The sequence below is a fragment of the Elephantulus edwardii genome, unplaced genomic scaffold, assembly GCF_000299155.1.
Source record: "Elephantulus edwardii isolate Elephantulus edwardi_28Jun2011 unplaced genomic scaffold, EleEdw1.0 scaffold00024, whole genome shotgun sequence".
NCBI classification, from domain to species: domain Eukaryota; kingdom Metazoa; phylum Chordata; class Mammalia; order Macroscelidea; family Macroscelididae; genus Elephantulus; species Elephantulus edwardii.
Window position 1 is genome coordinate 19,859,976 of NW_006399774.1, and position 7,228 is coordinate 19,867,203.

Sequence of the window (7,228 nt, forward strand, 5' to 3'; positions counted from 1 at the left end):
AAACCCATTATTGTAAAATGAGTATAAGGATCCAAGAGAAGTGGGAGAGGCTTGGAAGCAGAAGGATGTTGATGTGCAGGGGGAGGGGGATTAATCACCGGGTTGCACAATTTAATGGGTGAGGGGTGAGGGAAATAGAAAGAATTTGTTCAAATTCGTATTCAAATTTTGTAAATAAATTAGTAGAAAAGAAAAAAGAAATCAAAAGACATCTTCAAAATTCTAAAGATCAATGATGTCTTTTAAAAAGACTAAGACGTGCTTCTCTCAGGCCATAGTATTTTCATTTGTACCCTACGAATCTGAAAGTTAGGCAATGAATATGGATGGCTAAGAAGAACTGATGCATTTGAACTGTGATGTTGTCAAAGAATCCTGAATGTACTGCCAAAAAGAATCAACAAATCTGTCCTGAAGAAAGTGTAACCAGAGTGACCCTCAGAGGCAAAGATGGTACAACTTTGTCTCAGTAATTGGGTCATATTTTCAGGGGGATCCAGTCCTTGGAGAAAGCCATTATGCTGGAGAAAATAGAGGGTCCGGTGAAAGGGAGGAAGGTCCTCAATGAGATGAACTGGCACAGTTGCCTACCACCACGATACTGAGCAGGCAGAGATCATGAGTATGTCACTGGAGAGCAAAGTTCACATCTGCCGTTCCTGGGGTCACTATGAGAGGTAATTGATTTAAAGACACTTAACAACAATAACTACTTTACTAAACATGATGACTTTATCCAGAGCCTGGTCCCTTCTGATTATGTGTCCAAAGCATGTAAGGAAAAAGTCTCTCTACCTTTGCTTCCAAGGAGCAATCTAGTTTAACTTCATCTAGAGTACTTAAGTTTGTTGACTGTCAATGGTAAACCCAATATTCTTCTTCAATACTGCAATTCAAAGACATCCGTTTTCTTCATTCAGCCTTTATAATTGTCCAGTTTTCATCTTCCTATATTGTTATGTCGTCGTTAGGTGCCATTGAATCAAGTGTGACTTATAGCAACCTTAGGAACAAGATATCAGAGCCCTGTCCTATCTGTGCCATTGTCACACTTCCTGACATTTTAACTCATTGCAGCAGTCACTGTGTCAATCCACTGGGTCAAGGGTCTTCTTCTCCTTCATCTACCATCTACATTTCTGAACATCATGTCCTTCTCCAAGGACTATGCCCTCCTAGCAACATACCCAAAGTATGAGAGGAGAAGCCTCCCAATCCTTGCCACCAGAGACAGCTCTGACTGCACCCTCTCCAAGTTTATTCTTTCAGTTCAACACTTTTCCAAAACTACAGCTCAAAGGCATCAATTCTTTGGTCATCCTTATTCATTCTTCAGGTTTCAGATGCATTACAAGTGATCAGAAAGACCATGGCCTAAATGAGATACACTGTAGTCCTCAAACTGATGTCATTACTCCTCAGTAACTTGGAGAGGTCTCTAACTGCAAGTATTTTCAATGAAATACCTCTCCTGATTTCCTGACTGCTATTGCTAAGTGTGTTAATTGTGGATCCAAGTAAGATGAAGTTGTTGACAGTTTAAATCTCTTCTCCATCTACCATGATGTTACCTATCCATCCAGTGGTAAGAATCTTTGTTTACTTGACATTGAAATGCAAGCCGTATTGAAAGCTGTAGTCCTTGATTTTCTGCATCAAGTGCTTCAAGTCCTCTTCACTATCAGCAAGCAAGATTGTGTCATCTGCACAATATAGGTTATTGATGAGACTCCCTCTGATCCTGATCCCACACTCCTCTTCATGGAGCCCAGCTTCTCAAATAATTTGCACAGCATACAGATTGAATAGGTCGGTAGGTAGGTAGGTAGGTAGAAAGAGAGAGAGAGAGAGAGAGAGAGAGAGTCCTTTCTTAGTTTTTAACCATGTAGTGCTCCCCCACTCTGTTCACAAAACAGTCTCCTGGTCTCGATACAGGTTTCATGTAAATACAATTAAGTGCTCTGGTATTCTTCTTCTCAAAATTAGCCATAATTTGTTATGATCCATACAGTCAAATGCCTTTTCATAGTCAATAAAAAACCAATATACATTCTTCTGGCATTCTTTTAGCCCAGATACATTTGACATCAGTAATGATACCCCTGGTGCCACAGCCTCTTCTAAATCCTGCTTCAACTTCAGGGAGTTCCCTATCTATGTACTGTTCTAGTTGTTTTTGCATGATCTTCACTAGTATTTTGCTTGCATGTGATGTTAATGCTATTATTCAATGGTTCTACATCTATTGTATCAACTTTCTTGGTAATAATAACAAATATGAATGGATCTCTTCCAAACCATTGGCCATACAGCTGTCCTCAAAATTCCCTGGCATAAACTGATGAGCACATCCAGGGCTGCATTTGTTAATTCAAACAGGTCAATTGGTATCCAATCAATTCCCGGGGCCTTATTTTGCTGATGCCTTCAGTGTGCAGCTTCCATTTCTTCTTCATTACCATTGGCACCTGTTAGTATGATAGTTTCTCAAATTCTTCAGGGTCAGTCATTTGTTTTCGGTAGAATGATTCTGTATATTTCCTTCATCTTCTTTGGATGTGCCCTGAATCATTCAATATATTGCCCATAGCATCTTTCAATATTTCAACTCAAGGCTTAATTTGTTTTTCAGTTCTTTCAGTTTAAGAGATGGAAAATGAGTTTTTCCCTTTTCTATTCTCTAATTCCAGCTCCCTGCACTTTCCATTATAATGCTTTGCTTTGTCTTCTTTGTCTTTGTCTTCTCAAGCTGCCCTTTGCAATCTTGTGTTTAGCTCTTTTACTTTAGGATGTTTTCACTTCTTGACACTCTAGTGCAATTTTAGAGTCTCTTCTCAGATCTATATCAGGTTTTTTCCCCCTCCTCTCTTTCTTTGTAATGACCTTTTTGCATTTTTGGTGGATATCATTGATATCATTCCACAACTCATTTGTTCTTTGATCATTGGTGTTCAATACTTAAAACCTATTCGTAAGATGATCTTTAAATTCAGATGGAATAGATTCAAGATCATATTTTGGTACTTATGGACCTGTTTTCATTTTCTTCAGCCTCAATTTGTACTTTCACATGCGTAATTGATGGTCTGACCCACAGTCTGACCCTGGCCTCAATTTGACTGTTGGTATTGAAATTCTTCAATGATTTCTTCTATAGATATAGTGAATCTGATTTCCATACAGCTTATCAGGTCAGGCTTTTGGTGAAGTTATCATTTGGGTCTTTTTTTAAAAACCACATTTGGAATGAATAAATCATTGAAAATACAAAATGTGCTCATTTCCAGCCTCATTTCTAACAGTAAGTCCATATTTTCCAATACCTATTCATTCTTTACTCTTTCCAACTTTTGCATTCCAGTCACCAATTATCATTAACACATCTTGGCTGCATGTTGGGTCAACCTCAGACTTCAAGATTAGGTAGAAATCCTCAATTTCTTGAGGATATATACACATACACATAAATACACACACACACACACACACACACACAAGTGTATATTTGAATAATAGTCATATCCACTTCCGAAATACACACACAAGTGTGCATGTTTTAATAATAGTCGTATCCGCTTCTGAAATAGCTTGCCTCTGGACACTTTATGAACTTGGAGAAATGATGAAAGTTATACAAGTGTTCAGGTCTTTCATTCATAGGGTCACTGGGAGTCGTCTTCGACTCGATTGCACTTACCAACAACAACAACCACCTTGTATGGGTATGGATAATCTCTTATCGATCACATCATTTATTTCAGGAGAGAACTTGAAATTGAAACTTGAATTTGAAATTGTCTAGGAATAAATGCCATTCTTCTTCTATTTTTCATTTCCAGGATAGTATGCCACATGACTATCTGATTCAAGTGGCCAAAGCTGGTCCATCTCATCTCACTAATGCCTAGGATGTCAGTGTTCAAGCATTTCATTTAATTTTTTAAAAGTATCTAGTTTGCCAACATTCAAGCATACATTCTATATTCCAATTATTAAATGATGTTTGTCATTAGTTTTACTCATTTTAACTGACTTTTAATCTGGGAGCTACCACTATAACTATCTGTGTTACTCTACTATTCATAGAGCTTTCAGAAGTCTGTTATTTAAGAAATGGATGGCCAATCCTGCTTCCTAGTCTCTCTTAATCTTAGAGCTCTACTAAAACCTGTCCACCAGGGGTCACCCTTAATGGCATTTGACACACTGCTGGCTTAGCTTTCGGTTTCACAGAGACCCACTGGTTATCTCAGTACAGCAAACTAACAGATAAGTGAGTGCTGTATCCGTTAGAACGATGTTCTTCTCAAACACAACAAACTTCCAACTTAGTTTGTAAATCTAATAGTAAATCAGTCTTCACACCAGGCCCAGGGTCACAAGCACAAGGGCCCAGCCAACGTTTAATTACAAGAGGCTGCCCTCTGGGTCTTAATTCCTTTTTCATATAAAGAAACTGAAGAATCGTGAGTTGGCTCAGATACACCTTAACCCTCAGAATAATATTTTTTTTTTCTTTTTTGATACAATAAAGTGGTCTTTTGCAATGTATTGACTCAATGCAATAGACTGCTAGATCTTGATTGCTATTTCCTTCTACAGTGTTTCTGTCTGTCCTTGCCCCACCAAGGACAAGCACTCTATCTTTGAGTCAGACTTGCTGAACTGATTGCATTGTCTCTGATACTGTGACATTTTGAGTCCTCAACTACTTCATGCTCAGTCCCACACAGACCTTTGGTACGTAGGTTATACATAAACACAGACATCTGAAAGCACAAATTCACCCAGAAGTCATAGCTTACATGGAATCCATGATACTGAAGATACACTACCAATATTTTAACTACCAGCAGGGTCAAGTATGGTGGAGAAATTCAGGGGCACTTCTAGACCGAGACATAACAGAAACCTGAATGTCTACTCCTGACAGCTGGTGAAAACCCTGTGCATAACAAAGGGCCTGTCATTGAAGTCACCTTATACACATGCACAAGGTGAACATCAGAATAAGACTTTGAGCATATCATTGAAAAACTCTTAGCTATGAAAGGAAATTATGGTTGGTAAAAACTATCAGTTTTGTGAATTCATCTAATAGAAATGGGAATGGAACAAGACTGGGCAGTGTTTCATCACCTTGTTTGGAAAGTAACTGCTTGCCAGCACATGCTCCTCTAAGAAGCCCTGGTTGCACAGTGATTATGTGCTTGGCTGCTACTTAATCAATCAGTATTCTGAGCATATCATTTGAGAAGCTGGACTAGAAGAACAAGAATTTGGCCTCAGGATTGGAGGAAGATTCGTCAACAAATTCCATTATGTAGATGACACAACTTTGTAGGAATTGAAGATGATTTAAAGAACTTGCTGCAGTAGATCAAACCCTACAGCCTTCAATATGGGCTACATCTCAACAACAAGAAACAAAACTTCTCAACCCTAGACGTCATGATACACGGATAAATGATTGAGGATGCCAAGGATTTCATTTTGTTTGGACCCACAATCAATACCCATGCTGCATTGATGACGTTTGCTATCAAGGACCTCTCCAAGGTTTTAAAGAGCAAGAAGTCCGTTTGGGTGGCATCTAACAACAAAAATGCTTCGCTTTCTTTTCCTCTAGTCATACTGATCACTTCACTGTTCTTCTGATAAATTGCTTATGGCTCCATCTTATGTCTTTTACTTTATTTCTGCCTTTTGCTTGAAATCTGATATTTTACATCATTAACATCTTCAATTGTTCAATTGAAGGCTGGCTACAGTAACCTTATTAATATTACAACCCGTATTCATTTCCACCTCTTCCTTCCTTGAATTCCTGACACAATGGAATACCTTCATTGCTTTATTTCCAATTGCTTTTTTGGTTTTAAAAGAAAATATTTTAATATTTAAAAAAAATTGTAATATGGGAGGAAAGATGCAACATTTCCTTTTCTTTCCTCTTCTTGTTTATTTTTGTTTGTTTACACCACTGATATTCCTCTTCGGTGGTTAGTACTCAGCTGCTGACTGAAGCTCCTGAACAGCTCTGCCCGAGAAAGACCTGCTCACCTCTCCTGTAGAGATGACAGCTCTCATGGGGGCTCTGTGAGTCAAAGTCAACTTTAGAGCAAAACAAAACTAACAACACATCTTATTAAGATATTCCTGTATGATTAAAGATCTTTTTAAATGATAAAATTAAATGCAATTTGAATTGTTACTAAAGGGGCTTTGAGTACATACGTTGCATCTGTTCAGCTAAATAAGAATAATTAATGGAAAGGCATCACTGTTCATACTCCATTGGTATAAGAGACATTTGGTAGAAATAGAAAACTTTGTAGTTTGCAGATTCTCAACCATGACTATCTAACCCATGGCTAGTCAATGCATGCTTCTGTCTCTACCACATACACTGTGGTGTGGAGTTGCATTACCAACTCAAAGGCTCACAGATCTAATCCACAAGCTGCTCTGTGGGAGAAAGCTGGGCAATCTCCTCCCATGAGATTTACTGTAGGTGAAGACCCACAGGCAGGTAACTATAAGTTCCGACTCAAAGGTGCATAAAAGCAGCAGCAACAATAACAAATCCTATTGCACATTGTAATGAGCTGTTTAAGTGTAAGACAATATAATAATTTGCTACAAAACATATTATAAACTTATATGAGTGGTTTAAGAATAAGAAATGTTAGGAATTTGTTATGTTGGATGTTAGAAAATACATTAGGAATATTTGTGAAAAATATAATAGAGATTGATATGCCCAAACAGGCCCTTAGCAGCCATAAGGCCCACAGGCTGCACCAGGTGCAAACCCTTGATAAGAAGTAGTGACTTGTTACTACCCATGTTACCAAGGGAATGCAATCGGTATGGAGTATGACTGGACAAACCCATGTTGTTTTGGAACGAATTGATTAGTTATACAACTTGTTTTGAAACAATATGGTTGATAAAACCCAAAGTTTGAATGTTATTGGTTGAATACAATGTGACACCCTGAAAAGGATATAAACTCTGGGATCCCAACTAAAAGGACACTTCTAAAGACAATGAGCTGAACACTAAAGACCCAAAGGCTCTTTTCAGAGCTGAAGACTCTGGCCACACTGGTGACTGTGAGCCACTGACCCTGGCCACACTGGTGACCGTGAGTTGCTGACCCTGGCCACACGGTTAACTGTGAGCTGCTGACCCTGGCCACACCAGTGACTGTGAGCCACTCACC